The sequence below is a fragment of the Emydura macquarii genome, unplaced genomic scaffold (genome assembly GCF_026122565.2).
Source record: "Emydura macquarii macquarii isolate MOO-44397 ecotype Brisbane River unplaced genomic scaffold, CSIRO-AGI_Emac_v2 contig_1253, whole genome shotgun sequence".
Classification (NCBI taxonomy): Eukaryota; Metazoa; Chordata; order Testudines; family Chelidae; genus Emydura; species Emydura macquarii.
This window is the reverse complement of record NW_027131390.1, coordinates 51996193-52018462: the sequence shown is the minus strand read 5'-3', so window position 1 is coordinate 52018462 and position 22270 is coordinate 51996193. Positions and strand designations below refer to the sequence as shown.

At 41.0% G+C, this 22270-nt stretch overlaps 1 long non-coding RNA gene across 1 annotated transcript in view; it reads left to right on the top strand.

The window, feature by feature from the left end:
• Nucleotides 1-275: 275 nt before the first annotated feature.
• Nucleotides 276-22270, top strand: part of LOC137153437 (uncharacterized) — a 63712-nt gene continuing 41717 nt past the window's right edge. Inside the window, exon 1 of the long non-coding RNA XR_010919803.1 lies at nucleotides 276-390. This is a non-coding gene — a long non-coding RNA (uncharacterized lncRNA). The remainder of the gene's footprint in view (nucleotides 391-22270) is intronic.

Below are 22270 nucleotides of genomic sequence, written 5' to 3'. Positions count from 1 at the left end.
ACCACAAATTCTTTTGGCTGTTGGCCTCAGGGAAAAGTGGTTGAGTTTTCCTATTAGTAGTTCTTCCTTTCTTGGGCTGGCTGATTTCTTTAATCTTTTGTTTCTTCTTAAAATGGGGTATTTCTTTCAGGTAGCCCTGATTTGTGAGATGATTCTCTAGAAATAGTAAAACCCAGCTCCTCAAAGGAATTTAAGCCCCTAACTCCCAAACTGTGCTCTTTGAGGCAGGTGAAGCAAAGTGGACATTACTGGGTTATTTGATTATCCAAAGAATTATGGGATGCCCTTACTGCTTGTTTTGTAAGAGGGCATCTCTCCTCCTCCACCCCAAGCCAAAAACTCTGTTGTGAAGCAGGTGAATAAGGCAGCAAGTTCCCAGCCTGCAGTACTGTGAGTAAAGTATTATTTTTGTTGAACTGAGCAGTCTCTTTACAAATGCAGGGACCCTTTACTATTGTGTGTTTGTACAGTGGCTAGCAAAAGGGGCCCCATTTCTGGTCGACCCTCAGGCTTTGGTGTAATAAGCATGATTAGTAATCATACACTGGCAAGCCTCCAAGCTCTGCTGTAGGAAGTTAGTCTCAGGCAACATGAAATTGGGGAAGTAAGCTAAAAGGGAACTTATTTAATGAAGTTGGAGCACTCTTTTCTTCATGTGAAGGTAAATGGGAAGTAACATTTGCTGCAGAGTTAAGATGAGTTGCTTGGGAAAAGATATTTTAAAAGCTAGTGAAAAGGGACTGTTCTTGCTGGTATACTTTGAAAATATGATGTGAAGGAGGGTTTCAGCTGGAAGTTGCTGAGTGATATATGGAATCTAGAAGTTGCTAGGGGAAGCTGGTGTGGGGTCCCAGCTATGAATGGGATACACAAACATGGGCCTCTACTACTTACTCAGAGATTAATTTTGGATGTTTTTCTCATTGTAGGGATCAGTTTAATTAGTGGGTATTTTGTTTCCTATTTCTCTGCTATGTCATGTTGTAGCAAAATAATCACCATTGCTTTGTGAGGTTTTTTTGGCTGGCTATAAGAGCCCAGCCTCCAGGTCGCTAATGGTGCTCTTCATAAGGCTCTGCTATTGATTGTCTGCTGCTTGGTACCTCGTTATCTCAAGTTTGTATCTGGTATCAAAGTCTTTCTAGTCACCTTTGTTTGGCTTATACCCTTCCCCCTCCCAACCCACGCCCTGTTTGCTAACCCACGTGTTCATTCCTACTGTAAGTCTAGGATGATGTCTGAGTAGTCATAAGTGAAAGGGCATTTGCCATGCAATGAGCCACAACTGGACAAAATTTTGTTAATCTTCCTGGATGTCTGTCTTCAGCAGTAGACCCCCCATGTAATTTGCCCTGATTGGCATTCCCGGCTCATGAGAGATCCAGGGCTGGAATAACTGGGATACTCATGATTAAAGTGATTGATATAATTCCATCCCCCAGTACGGTAAGAAACAGCAGTGTCTTCATCCCATGTGGACAAAAAGGCAAGGAGAACTCATGGACTCATGTCAAGGCATGCAAAGATCCATATCCAAAGTTCAGTGCAAGGAACATGTAAAGATCATTGTGCCCTGTTAAGGGCATTCTGGCATGTTTCATGCATGATCCCTATATCGCACATGATCATGGCATGTTTGCTGGTATAAAATAACAGTGTCCATATGTACAGCAGCTGTCCCTGATACTGGCTTCTCTCTCAGAAACACATTAAAGAACATTAAACCTGATTGTGCTATTAGCAAGGCTATGATGGGTAAACAGAATGAGCAAACGATGTACCCTGCTCTCACCTCTAGCTCTCTTCCATGTACATCTGGGGGGGGGGGGGGAAATGTCTGTACTCTGCCTCAGGGGGAGACACTGACAAATCATGGACTTTTGTGAGAGGGAGTTTGGGTTTCACTGTGGTATAAATTTGGCAACATTATTAGAAGGTCACCAGAGGAGGCACACAATTCAGGAAGTGGGAGGACATTCAAGGAGTTTGAGAGGAAGAGGTAAACAATGCTGAATTGGCCAGTGGGAAAGAGGAAACATGGATCACATAAGAGTTCTCAATCATCTTGTCTAGCATTAGGATTCAGTGAGTGGATAGGTTAAAACAGCAGACTGTTTTGTGTAGGAAAGCCTTACCTGTCCTGACCCTCAAACAGCCATGAAACCTTCCTGGGGAACTGATGATATTGCTGGGATGAAAAATGAATGTTGGTTTGCTCTGACTGGCGGGGAGATGAATAGAAGAAGGAATGGAGCAAGTGAGGGAGAGACTGAATAGGAGAAGAATCACTCCACATTAAAGATGTGTTTGGGTGATACCCCTTGTGATTATGAAATACAAAAGACTAGTATCCAGCTCCACGTAACAGAAAAAGTCTCTGTTATAGGGCAACCATCCCCTTTAAGGGCCAGGAGGTGTTGGGCCAACCAGCCCTGTTCCATTAGCTCTGCCCCGCTACACTTGTGCAGGTTATAGGACTTAAATGGAAGAAGAGGAAGCAGGTGGGGGAGGTCCATGGAGGAAAAGCCCCTGGGAGGGCCGGGGGGGGGCAGTCTAGGCCAGCTGAGAGAAAAGGGCTTTAGAGGGAGTCTCCTGTGGCTGGCCCTGAGGAGAAAGGCAGCCAGAGAGGAGGAGAAAAGCCCAGCATAAGAGCTGGCTGGGGAGGGGAGCGGGCAGGCTGCTCTGATGTGGGGCAGGAAGCTGGGCTCAGGCTAGGAAGTGGCTGAGGGCTGTGTCTTGCCAGAGGCCCTCAGTAGTGAATAATCCTGACCTGGCTGATTGGGAGTTAGACTGTGGGGCAGGCCATTGCTGCTAGGAGCCCACCTTTGAGGAAAGGGGCTGATGGCTGAACCTGGTGGGGCTGAGGACTCTTTTGCTATGATGTTGTGTTAGACTTGGACAAAGGGACTCTGTTACCCTGTGGAGGGTATAACTATTTAAAATGCGTTGTCTGCTGAAGATAGTGGTGGGGAAACTGAGGCAGAGTGCCACAATGTTGGGTCTTGCTGTGATGGGACACTCTGAGACAGTGAGTCTTGTAACAGTGCCCATCTTGAGCAAGCAGAGCAGATTCACTGGCATTTAAAGCCAATGCCAAGGTAGGACACTCATGTTACAGTTGACTGACTAGCACTCTCGAAAGGGGCAATGTTATTAGGCTGCCGATTAGTGGCACTCATTTTGTGATAAGCTCAAGAGAGAGAGAAACTCTAACTGTAATGGAGAACTCAGAATATAGGAGAAACATCACTGAATCCTGTCCATTAACAATCCAGTATCTTGAGCTGCCTCCTCGTTCCATTCACTGACTGCACAGAGTTCAGGCTTTCAAGATTTTGGGGTTTTTTTTAAGTAACTATCCCAGTGAGAGGCAACTGGGGTATTTTTTCTAGGATTTCAACAACTTAAAATGTCTTAATCTAAAAGCTGGATCCATGTGGGCTAGACAAGGTCCTTAACCGCATCTACGCGAAGTAATGAAATAGTTGTGAAATGGGATTCAGTACTGAATGAAAGACTTAGTGTCTTCAGCAGCTGCTTGTAATACTGATCTGAGACAATTACAGTGTGATTGCACACCCATTTTTAAGGGAGACTTAATTATTAGCATGAACAACACGGGCTAGTGCTTCAGAGAGGTGGAGGACTAGGAGGGCCAGTTCCATCTCAAACTATAATTAGGAAGCGCTTTATGGGCCATTTTCCCAGGTGGTAACCTGCCAGTGCCAAAATGATATGATTCCATGGAGCAAATGATTGCATGCTAGCTTTGCCACTGAAACGCATCATTTGGCATTGCTTCCATCTCACCAGTCAGGTATCAAATTAGTCACACAAAAGAAATCAATCCAGTTTTCTTTTGCCTTGTACTTACAGAATCCCATTAATTTTACAAACTCTTGTTAGTACCTTCAATCTCCAAAACATTACCCAAGGATATTCTTAGCATGTGAGCAACAGGGAATCAATAAGGGCTCTGGAAAGGGGCAGATACGATAGTAAGAGTTAATAGTAATTATTCATGGAAAGCAATCAAAATCATTTTAAATTTAATTTGAAGTCCAATACCTAAGGATTCTTGAATGCTAAAGCCATTTTAATCATGCTTATCCTGTGTCTTATTGAGTAGGACCAGAGTATTACTCATTTCTTGTGACCCTGAGTTATCAAGAACATGCTGGGCAAACAGCCAAGGTAATACAAGCTCAATAATAATAATTTATACTTAAAGTTCACATGATGGCTATTACACAACAGCCATTCTGACTGGAGGAGGGTTAGATCCTCTAGCCCTGGTAACTGCTTGACTTAGAACTTTGTTTCAGTGCATGAGAAACATTATAAAATAAAACATATCTTGCAAGGGGAAAAGATATGAAATATAAGCAATAAAGAAATTGTAAGAAATGGCTGAATATATGGAAGAGAGGTGGTGGGGAGCCATGAATCCAAAAGCAGTTCATACTTGTTAAAACAGGCAATAAAACTTCTCTGGCTCCAGGTACGTAGCAGATTGCCATTGTGTGCTACATGAGAATAGACCCAGAGATTTACAGGACTTCTGTTCTATTTAAAGGACTCCAAGGGATGCAGAATCAGAGACATTAGAGATTTGGGAGAGACTCATCATCAGCCCACCTAGTCCAGGATTTCTCTCTAGTGCATATTTAATGGTGTTTTGTCCAGTTGAGTCTTAAAAGCCGCAAGTGATGGGGTGTCGTCTTCCATGACTTACCGCAGTTGGTGGCTGTTCTTCTAGCTCAGTCCAGAGGTTCTCAGTCTGGTGGTCATGACTACCCCTGCGAGGAGCGCTGGTGAACAGGTTTCAAGGGTCAGGACCTTCTTCCCGTCCCTTGTGGCTGGGTGGATAGGAACTGGGAGGTCCCAGAGCCACCTTCTGTTGTAACAAAGTCTCGTGAGAGGCTGCAAATCGCTGGCTTAATCCACTTCACAATGAGGAAGTTTTCCTTGATATTTATCCTAAATTTTCTGATTGCATGAGCTGAGGCTTTGGCTCTTCAAGTCTATAGAGCTGCTTGGAAGATTGGAAGTGCCCCCTGGGACCTATAGCCCAACAGCCTGACTGAAGCTTAGCTGGTATAGTCAGTCCTTCACTCGATCCTGTGCTCAGGCAGATTAATGCTGACAGGCTTGAAAATCTTGCCGATCTGGCTGTTTCATTCCTGGGTACTTCATGCAGAAGGGCCTGCACTGAGAAGCTGTTTAAATGCAAAATAGCTGGGATGGCTGATGCCATTTGTACCCTAGAAAGGCTGAAAGCCTAGCATTTTCTTAGTCTGTAAGCTCTTTGGGGCATTGTGCCAACACATAGCAAGAGCAAGTCCCTGCTTTTAGAAGAGCTTATCAAAATCGACAAGACAGACAAAGGGCAAAACAGGAAACAAACAGGGAAAGTGACTTGCCCGTGGTCACCCAGTAAGTGAGTGGCAGAGCTTAGAGTAGAACACAGCTCGCTTGAGTCTCATCCCAGGACTCTATCCTCTAGCCTACCCTGCCTCTCTAACATTAATAATAACAGTGTTAAAATTTAGTCACAATTAAAGCTTAAAACAAATCTTTACAACTTCAGATTTTTATAATAGCATTTAGGAGCAAATAATAGCTTTCCAGCACCTGGTGTACTTTCTGAATATCATAACATTCTGATTTGAATCCTTTTTTGTATAACACATTTCTCTGACTTAGTATTTTAGTCACTTCTCATCTCATTGTTATTAAGAAAACCATGACAAGCTCTCACAATAACCTTAAGAGGAATTGTAGCAAATAACTACTATTTAAAGGTCACATTTCCAAGTCAAGAGCTTAGATTTCCAGACAAAAAGTGTGGCAGGTCTTATATCTGTATGTGGCATTATTCAATGAGTTTTTGCCTGAGTCTCAAAATTCTGGTAAATTATGTCCTGTTGTAGTGTGGCATGAAGTCCCTGACCCCTTTCTGTAACATCTCCACTGAAGCTTAACATTCAGCTTCAAAATACACAGAGTTTAGAAAAACCCACAAAGAACTTTAATATCCTCATGGGCCAGGAACAGATTGCAGCAAGCCATGCAGGAGGTTTGACCTCATGGAAGGCTGGCGTCTCGGAGGGCTCTTCGCTGAAGAAGAGCGTTTTCCAAACACCAAGATGAGCTCTGAAATAGAAACTGATTAAAGGGATATTGTCCGCTAAACTTAAGTTGAAAATTCAGGGTTTATTTAAAAGAAAGAGGGGAAAAATTTGTTTTTAAAAAATAGGTGGCAGTTTTAAACACCTTTTTTAACCTATTTATTTATTTAAGGAGTATTAGTGGGTTTACAAAACACTGATGTGAATATCAGAGACAAAATGATGATCGTTACCACAGAAGATTTTTGTTTAGAGAAATATTTATATAGTAATATAATTGTCAGCTCTGCCTATTTAACAGGGTGTTACATTGTAGACTGAGTTTCTTTACATTTCACAGAGCATGTTATTTCTGGAGATTTCATTAAATTGAGTCAAACTTCTGATGACATTTATCAAACCAGGCAACTTTATCAAATGTTACTTTAAAAAAAATGGACAAGTGAGCTGCTTTTTTTTGCAAATATTTGCAAAGCAATACATTGTCTGAGTTTTGAATAAGTGGTAACCAAATATCTAATTCAAGCTATTTTTTTAAAAATAGCGACTAGAGGTTAATGATTATAACTAGAACAGGCAATGCAGCTATATTAAACCTATTATAATGACAATCTCAGAATTGATTCCAGCACCCGGCTACGCAGTTTCTTCTCAGTGCAGCATGGGCTGTGTACACTGTGCAGACTCTCAAAAAGCCATTTGACAGCGAGTACCTCCTCTCATGTGTTAATCCCCTGACTGAAGGACTATGCCAGCTGACTGGCGGGACGCTCTTCCCATCCACTTCTCAGACCGTAGGGAATGCTTACCACACATGCCGCTTTGGAGGGGAGGGAGCAAGTGAATCTGGGCCTAACCAATGTCCAGAGAAGTTGAGGGAAAGCCTCCCTTTCATTTCAGCAGGCATTAGATTGGGACCTCTATGAAGATCCACAGGTCTTTGGCAAGGCTCGAAAGAACCCCAGGACAAACAGATTGTAACCTGAATATTTTGCTTTATGTTCCCCCAGTCCAGTGAAAGCCAATTTCTCTGAGCCTTTTCAACAAAGTGAGATGGTGTCCAAAATGTTGATTTGGGATTTTTGCAATGAAGAAGATAAGATCTGCTGTCCCACACAAACTTTTCTCACATAACAGCATAGCCTCTCAGTTCTTTGCAGCAAAACCGATAGCTAAAATATCATCTGAAGATGTCAGTTGCCTTCCATGGGTGACATAAAAATGTAATGATGGAGATGCTTTATGAATTGACGTATACCTGATGGCTCTTCCATACAGTCCTCCAACCACACTAGCATAATGGTCCTTCAGCAGTTTGTGTTCATGGAAACCTCAGACTCTTAGTATTTGTTATATTGTTACACTACATTATTTGTTTGTATTGCAGTAACACAGTAGGGCTCCAACCAGAGATCAGGCCCTCATTGTGTTAGGCATTATACTCATAAGTAATAAAGAATAGCTCCTCCCCACAAAGAGCTTATAGTCTTAGCATGGGGAGAGAGAACAAGAAACCATAACAAACAAATAGGAAACAATAAACCAAATACCTGCTGCAATTATGGAATGACTAAAACATTGTAGGCCTCATTCTGTTCTCATTTACACCCATTGTAAAGCAGGAGCAAGACTGCAGATGTCCTTGGAGTGTCCTTAAAGTGTAAAATCAGAATCAGATCTGCATGTGTATCTGTCATCCCCTAAAAACAGAGCCATCCTATTGTAGTCATGAAACTGCCTTGTGTTCACAGCAAATTGAAGATGAAATCATAAGAGTGCTTTGCTACAGAATCATGGAGATCTGCACCAGTCCTATATCCTAGCCTACAGTAGGTTACTGGATGATACCTAGCAGTCTTGATCAGTTTATTTGGTTGAGTAAGTAACATAAGGCTTAAGGGGATAGAAAACTCCCTTTCCTATAATGACTCAGGCTGGGATTTCCCCTTGTTTCAGTATTAGCCTTGCTGGATTTTTTCTTCTTTCCCTACCTGCTTTGCTGCTAAGAGACTGCTCATTATAAGACAGAATTAAAAAAGACCCAATCCTGTTGGCGTGGATCTGAGTCATGAAGTGCTAAGGGCTCTCTGGGGGAGTTGAGAGAGCATGCAGCACTTCCTACGATCCAGCCTTTCGGAAAGAACGTCCCTTGTTACCGTTAAGAGCTGCACGAAGGAAGTCATCGGCAGTGTGTAACAAGTATGTTGGTCTACAAAACTTGGGAACGGTGCTATGTATCTGTGAGTGCCATCTATTGGCAGTTTATTAAATATTTGTATATATGCCCGGCTAGAGCTGTCTTGTAACTGTGTCACTCTACCTATAGATCTGTGGCCAAATTCAGAGATGATCTGTAAGTGAAGTGCCCTGACGGTAACGTAGATTCTTTCACTCCCTTACGCCTATTGCTATCAACTCTGCCCATGTGTCTGGGAGTTTAAGCTGGTCTAACGTATGCATTGAGGAGCTAGAGAAAGATGTGAGTGAAGGTGGGATAGGGCCTAGTTTAATTTACAGCTTCTTTCAGCTGCAGCGATTGTAACTTACAGCTTACAGCTTCTTATGTCTTCTCCTGATGTAAAGGGAGTGGAAAGGAGTCTCACTGAGTGTAAGAGAGTGTAAGATTCTCATCATCACCTCTGAATTTGGTATCTGAGGTTAACATCAGAAAGTATAAAATAGTCATTAATACCTAACTCTTACAGTAGCATTCTTCAGCAGTAGATCTAAGAGTGCTTTACAAAGGAGGCCAGTACAATTATCCCCCTTTTACGGATGGGGAAATTAAGGCACAGAGGTTCCCTGACTTGCCCAAGCTCACCCAGTAGTCCAGTATAGAGCTGGGAATACAACTCCTGAGTCCCAGTCTGGTGCCTTATCCACTTGACCACAGTGCTCTGGGGAGAAACCAGAGTAAAATCCTGAGATTATCAGAAAAACAAAACATTATGCAGAGGAAAAAAAAAAAACTCCCCATGCTTTCAAGTTGCCTCTTCTACTGTGGTTGTGTTTCTTACTGAAACTTGATATTTTCAAAAGGCTCAAATACTTTGACTTCAATAGGAGCTCTTGAGTGTCTGGCACTTCTGAAAATCAGGCCACTTATTTAGGCAGCAAAGTAAGGGTTTAGAAGCCTACCTTTTAATCCCCTGTGTTTTAAATTTTTGGCTTGTTGCTCTTGTCTCACACACACTTACAAAGGCTGGAGTCTTGGCGGCAGCCTGAGAACAAGGGAGGAGACTTTAAGAATGAGATGTGGCATTAGGAAGTAGAACACCTTTTAAAAAAATATTGGCCACTCAACCAAATAATTCAGTAAGGTGATGTCTGTGATTTTGCTAATAGCACCAATGGGGCAATCCCTTCCTAGGTCAAAATAAACATGCCTACTACATTTCCAGTGAAGATCTGTGAAATATTCTACTGGCCTCACTTTCTAGGTTTAATAAAGCACTGAAGAAACCAGATAATACAAGCACATCACAAATATGCTGTATGCAGTATGGGTATATGTTTTATGGTCTTCATCCTGCCCTCATTACAGTACAGTGACAAAACTCCCATTGACTTTAAGGGAAGCAGGATTGGTCCCAGTATATCTGTCCCTAATTTCCTGCTTTCCCCGCAAATCTGTAGCTACTATCTTTGGCCACCTGTGATTATTCTTTTTATTTCCTCTCTCCAGGAAGTCTGTATCTGCTTATCTATTTGCTTTAGCCAGCACAAAAGTCTCTGTGGCTTTTCATCTTTAGTTACCCTTTATAGAACATCTGCTTACAGTCCAGCAGTCATCTGTATCTTTGAAAACAACTGACGCTTTCATTGATTTGTCTGAATCATGTGTAAAATAGTTATGACTGTACTTCCAAAAGTGCTCCCATTCTGTTGGTAGAGAGGACTCTAAAACAGTAGGTATCCAATACTAAGATCAAGCCAAAGCATGAGCATATAATGGTGTATTAAAAAGATAGCTATGTATTCCATCGTGGGTTGCCAATCTGGGTGTTGCACATAAGTGTCATGAGGTTGTGACCACCTTGCCAGTCTCATCTTTTTTAAATGAAAGGGTGGTTGGGTTCTGGGGTGGATACAAGGTGTGTGTGGATTTATACATTTATTTATGTTGACATAGCTCCTGCGGACTCTACATAGAAGTCAGGGACCTGTTGTACAAGGCATATACAAATACATAGAACACTCAACCAGTCCATGTCCCAGAGAGCTCACAGTCTAGGATACAGACAATACACAGCAGGAAAATAAGGTGACCTGTGTGGGAAGAGTGATGGGATGGGAAGGGAAGGCAGGGTAATAGCAGAGACAGGTGCATTGAACAGAGTCAAAGTCCTGGCGAGCTACAGAATCACAGATGGAGGACCAGGATTTTTTTTTTTTTTTTTTTGGTATACATATTCTAAGAGCTAATACAGTTGTGCTGCTAGTTCTGCTTATGGAATGAAAAGGTGCTTCTTTTGGATTCAGTCCTGCTCCCACTGGAGTTTTCGGCATAGAGCAACACATGCAAGTTCAAGCCCCTTAAGAGTACTCACTCAACATAAGTCACCCAATAGAAGCTTTGTAGAGCAATCGTTACCAGGAGAACACCCTCACCTCATTTAAGCATATAACATACAGCACAATGGGTCAGTTTTTGAGGTATTTAGGTACCTCAATATCCCTGAAATTCTGCCCCAATGCCTCTGTCAGATCCAACTGCAGAGTTGGGAGGCAGTCCTCCGGTATCAGTCCTTCTATGCCATTAGTGGCTTTTCAGCATCTTTGCAGGGGAGGCAGGGAGCGAGGAGATGTGGGTGTTTTTGTGTGTTAAACATAAGCATGAGTAAATTTAGAGTTAACAAAAGAGGGAAACGAATAATATAGGCTGGAGTTGTTCTGGGTGCAGACACGAGTCCAGGTTTTCTCCTTTGTGTTGCTCCTGGAAACCCAGAAATTAGAAAAGGGTACGAGAGACTTGGTTACTTAATGTAACTAGGGTCACCCAGGAAGCCAGTGCGAGAGTCCGGTATACAACTCTGGTGTCCTGACTCCCAGTCCAATGCCATATCTGCTAAACAGTGCTACCTCCTTTTGCTATACCAACTATGATCATTTCATGGGCACTTTGACTTCCTGCCTCTTTGTGTTTTCCTAACATGTTGTGTCTCATATGGTTAGACTGTCAGCTCTTCAGAGCAGGGCCTCGTTTTTTAGGGTTTTTTTCTTAATTTATTTTATTGTATGTTTATACTGCAGTCAGGGATCAGGGCAGTATACAATAAACAATAATATTTTAGACTCACTTCCCTTCATAGTCTATCTAGGTTCTCTTAAAAATGTTCCTTGCGTCTGTGTTTGAGAACAGCAATATGAGCTGGGTCGTTTCTGAGCATCCTATTGTTTGATTAGGAAGGTTCTGAAATACATCACTTCCATTTCATATGAAATCTAAAAGGCATCCTATGAGTTACATGGACTCTTGTATCCTTGAGATTGTTATTGCTGAGTTAAGCCCAACATTTTAAAATTGGAGGAGGTAAACTAGAGCTTGTATTAAAATTGCCTGAGGGTTGTTGGACTGGTTCATAAAAATAGCTGTATCAAAAATCTGAAGAAAAAAAAAAAATTCAGCACCAAATATTTTAGTGCCCCCATCTATTTCAACTACTGTGATTATTAATAGAACACAAAACAGCAGGGAGTGGGAAAATAAATGTATTCTCACTCACATAAGGGACTGACTAAATGACCTCTCAAATGCAAAAATAAATAAATGGCTCCCCATGATAATCTGAAACTGTATTACACTGACTGAAACAACTTTGCTTTTTAACTGTAACCTAACATGTTAAATTCAATCAGTTTTATTTGAGGCCTTAGACAGATTGAGTGATCAATCTCTATTACTCTGGACTCTTTTTTTTCCCCCCCTTCCTGCCCTCCCCATCTTCGTGTTACTATTTTTCTTCTTACTAGACATATCAGTTCATTTCCCTGAGCCTTTTTCCATTTAATAGCTGAATTTCAGATTTAATAATAAACCCCTCAAACATCTAGAGGGAAGTAAGTGTGTTTGTGAATGTGTGAAATAGCAATGAATTTTTTAAAAATAATAGAGGCGCTTTGTGCACTGCTATCGCTGGATAAATAACGTATTTTAGCTTTCATAAATGAGATGTTCAGTGTTGTACAGGTGCTGGCTTCGGATGCCATAAAAATCATCTCTTTTTCCTCTCTTGTATAATTGGCAAACAGGTATTCTCCTCCTTTCTCCCCCTTTTCCCTCTGAGAAATGGAATGAGGACATAGCAATTAACTCTCCAGTTCCTGCAATCAGAATGCTAATCACATCCTTAGCAACTGCTTGGTCACTAGGCACTGGCACCATCTCTAGCTCAAACCCTTTTAGTCATTCTCATAGTAACTTTGGTCAGAGCAGAGGTTATGCATTCTTGCTGACACGCTGCCAAACGATTCCATCAATCTCCATTCTACACAATCTGACCCCATTGCAAATGAAAGAAGGCCGGGAGGCTCCAAAGGCAGCCATTAACTGGCCAGAGAACCCAGGCTTTTGCTTTTCAGACACAGCGTGTAAATGACAGACCGAATGTTTCACTACAACCTCTCTGCTCTAATCATCTTAAATGTGAGGCTAATGAACTTTATCTTTCAACTCCATTGAACCTCATTATACTGTAAATACCCCTTGTGTAACATCTTCTGGTGAATCAGTTGCCAGAAACAATAATGATGCTATCAATAAAGAACTATGGTCTAAAAAAACAGCCCAACTGGATTCCTTTTTCTCGGTAAATATTTGCCCCATGAAGAGTAGAGACAAACTATAGAAGTTGTAATAGAGGAGTTATAGAAGTTGTGATATCTGAGGATGCTGAAAGACTCAATCAGCAATATATAGTCAATGGACCAAAATTCTAGTCCCACTAAAGTCAGTGGGAGTTTTGCTATTGACTCAAAGCTGTTTTGACCAAGATTTGACCCATTAACTTTACAAAGGACTCAGTTTCACACAGCAGTTCTCATTTGGTCAAGTCTGCTCTCCGTTCCACCACTATAAATCCAGAGTAACTGCTGTATGCAAGTGAAACTGAGAAGAATTTGAATCTCATCTCCATCTATAATGAACAATCTACAAGACCAGGTGTGAACTACTTTAACCAGGTTTCAGTCATTGGATATTTGGAGTCAAATTCACTAGCTATGCTCTAGTTGCTTTGAGCCACTCCCACAACACAAACCTGTCTTAAACCCAGTTTGCCAATCCATTCAAGTGAGCCTGTGTGTGACTGGTTTGCATTGCCAGAGCAATATAAAGCCATCAGAGTGTTTTCATTAATCTAGCCCTTAATTTTTAAATGGCAAAATTCTTTTCTGTGGAATGGATCCTTTTACAGTAGTCAGCAAGTACACAGCGATGGAAATCCTAGTTGGGAGGAGGAGAATGAATATGGCCTATTCAAAATATGTGAGAGCCCATTTGATGTGTCAGTCTCTAGCTATTGGGGCGTGGGGGCACGTTATTCCAAATCTTCCTACTGCAGGATCTCTTCCTCCGGAGAAGTTGGTATTTGGCCACTGCTGGGGACAGGATACTGAACTAGTGGTTTTGACCCACTATGGTAATTTCTATGTGCAGATTTGGAAAACATTCAAATATTAAGTGTGGGTGTTGAGATGCTGTAGATTAGACAGACAGATCTGAGTGTTAATGACTGAGCATCAGATAAATGTGTGGCTTCAAAATGAGGGTCAGAGTGAACGTTTTCAGTAATGACAACATTTACTATATATTTCTAATTGGGGGATATAAATTCTCCATTTTTCCTAATTGATTCCTGTAACAAAGATGCACTGAGTGCTGTCTACATCTCACTGATTGCTGGGCAAACATTATTGAAGTGTCAATATTTGCTCTTTTTCCTAGAGCTATCATTGTCTGAGAAGCTATAATTCATTTGGGACAAGGCTCTAGTAGTTTTGTATTTAATATGCATGGAAAGCATCTGGCAAATTAACCTACTTTTTTTTTCTATTTTGCAGTGAAAACAGTTGTAACTTCATTGCTAAGATTGAAGGCCAAGATGTTCAAAAGTGACTAGTGATTTTGCGTGCCTCTTTATGGCAGGGAGGGGGACATACTTCCTGGAGACACGTTAAAGGGGCCTGAATTTTCAGAGGGTGGGGCTCTGAATTCATACCCACTTTAAGGCCCTTTATGCTGCCAGAGATAGGCTACGTATTCATGTTGGTCCTTCATCATCCCATTCCCCACCTCCAATGGCTCTGACTGACTATTCCATCTGCTTGTGGCATTTTGTCTTGACTTAGATAAGCTCTTTATGGGAGTGACTGTCTTTTACTACATGTTTGCACTGCATCTTGCACAACGGGGATCTCCATCTTGATTCGTCTCTCCTGACACGACTGTAACATAAACAAATAGATGATAAATGAGCCCCAACTGTTTTATGCCAACTGGGGGGATTCAGTTGTCTGGGAAAGAAGGGGAATAAGCAATATATCCAGAGCAGGTCTGATTATATTGTGGAGGGAATTTGAAGGATAGTGGATGGAGGTTTTCTATCAGACAGGAGAAGGAGGAGGAAGAAGCTGCATTTTGCTCCAGCCAGGGCTAAATGAGGGCTTATCTTTTTAATTACAATATGATTCTGCCATGTAACCCTAGAGCATGAGCAGTAAACGTCCCACTACTGCTGGGGGGTCCCCAAGGCATACAGACTTCTGATGATTGCAAATTTGGCCAAGCTGTCTGAACTGTGCCCCTAAACTTCATGCAGAGCACACCACATGGTATTTATCCTGCTTGCATAGGGTATTTTTGATGTGTTGTCTGGGATGCACCATCATGGAATAGTACTTCAGATTATTCCATAGGTCCCTTGGTCTTTTGCATATATGTAATTGTGTTTCAGATAATTCTATTCCCAGTTTGACAGATGATCACTGTAATTTATGGTAATGAAATGGCTGGGGAGTCCCTTCTATGTCTGGAAGGAAGCCAGAATTGAAGCACATTGTGAGAAACAAATGCTTAGGTGTCATACCCCAATATAGGACTAGGTATTGGTTGATCAGTGATCATTGGTTTCAGATGTGCAGAGCTAGAAATCCATCCCAAGGTCTTCCCACAGCCAGATCTGAACTTAGAAGCTACAATGCTGAAAAGATAGGATTTACTACAAGTTCTTCACAATTGTTGCTTTGCTTTGCTTAGTAATGTTCTTTTTTTCACCCTGTTCGGTGTTCCAAAGGGCAGAATTTGACCTTGTATGTGGCCAAAAAACATTAAAAAAAAAAAAAAAAAGGCATTTTTCCATTTGGCAACTAAAATTGGTCAGCTTCTGTGAGCTGATCTGAGAAGAAGCCCTGAGTCCAATATTCATTTCTCCTTACACGCATGGAAATCCAAGTTGCATGAATGAACCCCATCCACAGTACTGTCAAAATCCAAAGGGCAGATCTGAGAAGTTTTGCCAGATCTGTGCAAAAACTTACATTTATATGAAAAATTACCAAGATTCTGCTGACCAAGAGCTCATCCTGCCAATTAAAATGATGATCACTGTCTCACACTGGTCAGTGTGGGCTACAGGTCCCCCTCTTTGCCCAATCCACTGAGGGTATGAGTCTTATACAACCCAACTGGAGAGCATTAGTTTAAGCTGTCGCTGCTCATCCTTTTTGCTCTGTAAATCCCTGGTTCAATCCCCAACCTGTTAGCCAAGATCACATCCATCATAGCTGCATCGAGCAACTTTCTTTTTGTTCTTCATTTCTGCTAAAGCTTCCTCTTACAACAAAGATCCTGCATTAACCAACAAAATAATTTGAATTTCGAAATAAAGACAGCTTCCAGGTTGATAAACTCTTGTTTTGAGTACTCGAGCATTGTCCCTTTCAGCCCTCATCCCTGTCATGTCTTTTTCTGCTACATCTGGACCTAGACCTGGCTGCAGCTGAAAATGCTTCCGGTAGCAAACCCTTGCAAATTTGTCTCTGGGACAAATTCTGATCTGACACCAGTTTTAACTAGTGTAACTGCATGGACTTCAGTGGGGTTATTTCTCTTACACCGGGATAAATGAAATCAGAATAAGGTCCAGATCGACTGCAAAATCTACTGTTTTGTCTTCCTTGTTGACTTTTCTCTAGACTCTGACTTGAATAACTAGAAATTCTTTGTAGAATTCTTGAGAGCTACACTAGAATCCATTGCCACCTTTATTTTTTTAATGTGCTATTCTTTGACTCCAGAAGCCCTAATATAAAAGATTCATGGCCTGATTCTCATTTCCACCTTGGCCCCTTTACACTTCTGTAATTTGATGCAATCTGTAAATTGATGTAATTTGTCTTTTATATCCACTTGAAGACCCCTTTACACTGCTAGAGCAACGGAAAGAGGCTTTGGTGTAAATGAAAATCAGGCTCTTAATGATTATTTTGTAGCACCAAATGCTTATAAGCAAAGATGACAGCATTAAATTATGGTTGGTTCTTAATCTCTTTCATTGCATTTATAAAATCAGAAACATAAATACCAGCACTTGTGGGACAAAGACACTTCCTGCTAGATTCCTCAGGAATAGGGGAATTGCAGCAAAAAACTACCCAGTTGCAGTAAAATTTCAGATGTGCTATCAACCATTGAGTACCAGAGCCTAGATCTGTTCTTTCCTATAGCTATGGGCTTTGTTGTCCAATAGAAAAAACGGAAGAAGGAATTAACAAGAATTTAAAAAGAAGAAACTTCAGAAAATTAGAAACAGGATTATTTATTAGGGATGCCATTTCCTCCTGGATCCCATTTAAGGCCCTGATTCTGGGAAGCCCTTACGTGTGTGTTTTTATTTTAAACACGTCTAAGTGCCCTTTGGGAATAGGTATGCCTTCCTGAAATAGAGCCTTAAACATGTCTTCCATTCTCTAGTTCTATAGATTTCTCCCCCACCAAACCCACTATATACAGTAGATCTCCTGAAAAGTTTCTTTTTACACATTGCTAAATATGGTGGGTGGGTGGATGACCAGGGGAGGCAACTTATTCAAATAGTAGTTTAGGAAATGGGAATGTACTGTTGTTTTTATAACAGTATGTTCCCACCTTTTTAAGAGGAATTTGTGATTCTAAAACATTGCAGGTTCACTGAAAATTTGAGAACTAAATATAATCATACATATGTACATACTGACCTACGATCTGAGATTAATATGATATTCTTTTTCTATAAATACACCATCTTAATGTGTTTTTGAAAGCTATAAATTAGCACCAAAGAGACTTACAAATAACAAGTTTAAAAAAAATGCCAAGCAAAAGTTGAATCATCCCTGGGCAGTTTTGTCCATCATTTGGACATTTTCCACAGTACATTTTTCTGGACATTTTTAAAGTGTGGGAAAATGTTCCCAGTGCTTTTCAAGACACTTAATACAAAGGGAAGGCTTTTCTTTAATTGCAAGTCAAGAGCCTTCTCCTATTGGCCATGACTCACTGAAAGATTTGCCTCTGATTTTCAAGAAGCATGATCAGTGGAGGAAAATGGCTGTTCTGTATTCAAATTCCTAAGGGCCAAGATTTTCAAGTGACTAGTGATTCTGAGTTCCTCAATTTTTGGGTGCCCAACTTGAGCACCTTAAAGGAGACTGATTAACAAAGGGCAGGTGCTTTTTGTAAAAATCACTCTTTAGGGTGTCTCAAGCTGGGCACCTAAGGAGATAGCGGTTCATCCACTGGGCACATGGCTTGAGAATCCACATGAATCCAGGAGAATCTCACTTGGACCCCAAAATTCAAGATGTCCGGAACGCTAGTCACTCCTGACGACAATGCCCCTGTCTGTGTGTCATTTTGATAGAAACTAATAGCTGAACCTCTAGAATGGGGAAAGGTAATCTTAAGGGATTTTTTTTTAAATTTAAGTTTTTGCTACTTCTATTCTTGAATACTTCTATTACTTTCCTTTTTAAAGATATTAAACCTCCTGAAACCGGCTGCACATGGCACAAGCACTCACTGAACACAAACCAAGCGGGGATTATAACCATTCATTACTCACGTTAAACTCCCATTGACTACAATCACCTTAGCTCTCTAATTTGCTTCCCCATGCGGCCTGATAGAACCCAAGTCTGCAGACCACCTGCTGTAGGGTGTCCAGTGTAGCTGCTTACTCAGGGGCTGAGCTGAGAGGAGAGGTTTGTAGTTCATGTTGTGGAATTTTAGTTGATGTTTTTTTAATTTACGTTGAACATTTGGGGCCATATTGCAGAGCTGTCAAGCACTGACCTAGGTGACTAATCCTATTGATTATTGTATGTGCTCTAAGGGAATATCTACACTGCAATTATAAAACTGGGAGTGCCGAGTCTCAGAGCCCAGGTCAGCGGACTTGGGTTGGAGTTATAAAACACAATTTTTAGCCCCGCAGTCCAAGCCCTGTGAGCTGAAGTCACCTGATCCAGACACTGAGGCTTGGTGCCATGTGTGGGGATGGAGGTGGTATTGCAGTGTAGACATACCCTTATAGGTACCGGTCCTGTAAAGGCTTAACCTGACTCATTGTGAATCACTCCACTGAATTCAATAGGATTGCTCAGAGTGAGTTAATCTCGAGTGAGGCTTCATAGGATTGGGGATGTAGTTTGTATGTCTCTCCTGATGGCATGGGACTCTCTTTATAGACACAGCCAGCACCTGGGAGACAGCTGGACTGTTGCTGACATGGTACTGTTCTGGTTCAGGGGTGATATAATGGAAATGAGGGTAGGAAGAACACCTTCTAACAAAATCTCATTTGTAATGCTGGGGAGAAGGGGAGCCTAATGTTCACTTTAACCCTCTACTGCACAAGTCAATAAAAGATGCAAACAAGAGGCTATGTGCTGCCCTTGATGCAGACATAAGTAATGGCTCCCCACATTGGAAGGGAATCAGTGAGGATAGATCCAGAGGTCTGAAAAGACAGGCCTCGCACTCTTGATTTTTTTTCCCTTGCTCCCCTGTGTGTGTAGAAGTTTGCATGCAGCCTGTGACCATTGGGGGGTACTTAAGTAGCCTCCACATTGAACCTAAAGAAGTGAATGTTTGTACCTGTGACTGCAAGGTCTTTCTTAGTAACATCTATGTTTTTAAATTCCCCTTACCAAAGTTTAGTGTCACCATGCTAGATTTTGGTATGACTCTTCCCCAGTGGGTGTCAGAGTTACACTGTTGTTTAATTTAGTGTCTCAGAGAGTTACTTCTTTGAACAAGATTCAGATACACACTCAACTGTCAGGTCGTACAACTCAGAAATGTTATCTCATTAGGTTCTATGGAATCTTTCAGTTCTAGTATTATTCTCCCACCTCTATGACCTAATCTGTTCTTGCTGTACAGTTTAGACAAGTATTACAATAGCCTATTGATTTTTGTCATTCCACTGTTTTTCAGAAATACCTGTAATGTCCAGTTCCTCTTTCATTGCCAGGCATGCTACTTAACCTGGTGGTAGTTTTATGTTTCTGATATATGGACATGTACAGTGTTTTTGTTTTTGACTATGTACCTAATTTTAAACAACTATGTTTGCCTGACTCCCTATTACTTTTCCACAATGTGGTCTCAGTGCACCTCTCCCTCCTCAAAGTCAACTGCCATTCTTCTTCCTATCTCTTATTACTGGATCTGGTTGGAAAGTGGTAGAGTTTTTTTGTGAAAAAATCTGAAAAAACTAATTCCTTTTTAATGCCTGCAGAACAAAAATAATGATTTATTATTTTATTCAACATTTTTCATTAAAAAATTAATTTTCCTTCCTCTTTCTCCTTTTTCTGTTCAAAAGGTGTGTGTGTGGGAAATTACATTATCTTCTCATCCATGCACTTCACTTTTCATTTCCCCCATATCTAAGCTGACCTGTGGGTGAAATGGGAAACATTTCAGAGAAAACTAACAGAGAAGCCCTTGAACTAAAGCTGAAACCGAAACACTTTTTAAACAAACTTTTTTAATAAGAAATGGTTTTTAGAAATTAACATTTTTCAGTTTTTGGTTGTGATTTTTTTTTTCATTGAAGAACAGTTTTTTGTTTTTTTTTAATTTCACACAAAATATGGCAGTTTCCCAACCAGCTCTATTCAGAGGCTAAATTTTTAGTTCCGCTAACAACTATTTTAGTAGCCCCATTCACTCAGTTCTGAATGCCTACATGCTCCAAACTCTCTTGCGGTCACTCTGTCAGTGCCTCACTCTATCCCAAGGCCTCTCTCAGCTTGAGAATCTGCATGAAACATGAATTCCAGGAGCATATCACATGGCTTCAGGTCTTGCCAGAAAGATTTCACACAGCTTTACTGGCAGGAAGTTTAGTGACCCATAAGCTGAGAAGAAAACTGATCAAGATAGAGTGAATTAAAAAACATGCCACAGTCATTGTAGTGCTTGGAAAAGATCTCCTTCATTGTTGCCACATGGAAATATGTGGAATAAAAGTATGTTCAGCACCATTTTGGCGCATTCACCATAAATACACATGGAAGGATTCAATTTTTATCAGTAAATGTTGGTAAAGATCCATTTCACCATACACACTCAAACAGATGAAAAGGTATTTCCATTGATGATGATTAAAATGTGCAGATAGGCAAAGTAAGAAAAATGCTGCTTGGGAACTTAGACTGTCATTAAATAATTGTCTGACACCCCCATAACGTCTGTGCAGAAGAGCAGAGCCTTGACAAGAACTTGCTGCTTTTGGGAGTAGAATCATAGGTGCATACAGAGATATTCAAATCAGATGATCTGCTCTTTGTTTTTATTTTGTCCAAAAAAAGTTGGAAAAGCTTGGCATGGCGCAGGAAAGTCTCAGTATTCAGCACCCAGAATTAAGGGCCTGATCAAAAATCCACTGAAGTAAGTTGGAGACTTTCCAGTGATTTCAGTGGGCTTTGGATCAGGTTCCAGGTTCGTAACAATTCGTATGGACAGGAGTTCTGTATCTGAGTCATACCTGAAAACTGCGCACTGTATCTAGCTGCTCAGAAATGCAATAATTGAGCTTCTCTTGCCCTCTCTTTGGAGATGGTTTCACTCTCCCCACACCCTCCAGTGAAAAAAACCCAACAGAATAATGGCTGCCAAAGTTCTCCACCTCCCTCTTCTTCTCCCTTATGTGTCCAATGCCCATGAGCTTTAATACTTGCTACCCAGGATGCTCTAGGAAAGAGAAAGATTGAAGCATACACTGATGTGCTCAAGCACTCCTGAAGTAAGGATGTAGCACACACATGATGCAGAAACTGACTCATATCTCCTCACATATATATCTTCTTTGTTGCCAAGAAGAGACAAGTTGCATTAGTGTTGTTGATCTCAAAGCTTTTCATGGAAGCAGGGTGCATATTTTGTTTCTGATACAGACTGAGATTTGTGAAGAGCTACTTATAGGTTATGGCTACCATCAAATATGCATCAAAGCTAGGCTTAGGAATCATGATTATACACCAGCAAAGCATTATCAAAACATTGTATAGACATTAAAAATTAATTCTTAAAATCCTAAGCAGATATTTCTCCCTATGTTGTAGATGAGGTATAGAGGTCACATGACTGGGTCCAAGGCCCTGCAGCAAATTGGTGGCAGGAACTGGGATTGAAACTCAAGCACTCCCAGCATTAAATCAATCCACTGCTTCCTGCTGTTTGTAGCTTTCATATGAAAGGAGGTGGATAGTGCACATATAGGTTTATTTTAGTTTATTCAGTTTGTGAAAACGTGCGAGGCACGTCACAGAACACACACAAAGATATTGTCCCTGCCCAGTAGAGCTTTTAGATGTGATGCAACGAGTGACAGTAATAAACAATAAAGAGCATGAAATGGGGAAGGATGAGGGTTATTGAGTTACAGTATTTGCATACCCTGATGTTTCCACTAAAGTTAATCTTATTTTATGGTGAATTAACTTGCTTCTTTAGTCAACAAAGGTGTAGCTGTTCAGGAGAGATATGAATGGAACCAGGGTTTGGGAGAGTGTTACAGGCATGGAAAAAGTCATAGAGGTGAGTGGGGTGTCATTCTGTCCAATGTATTAATATGGCCCCCCATTACAGT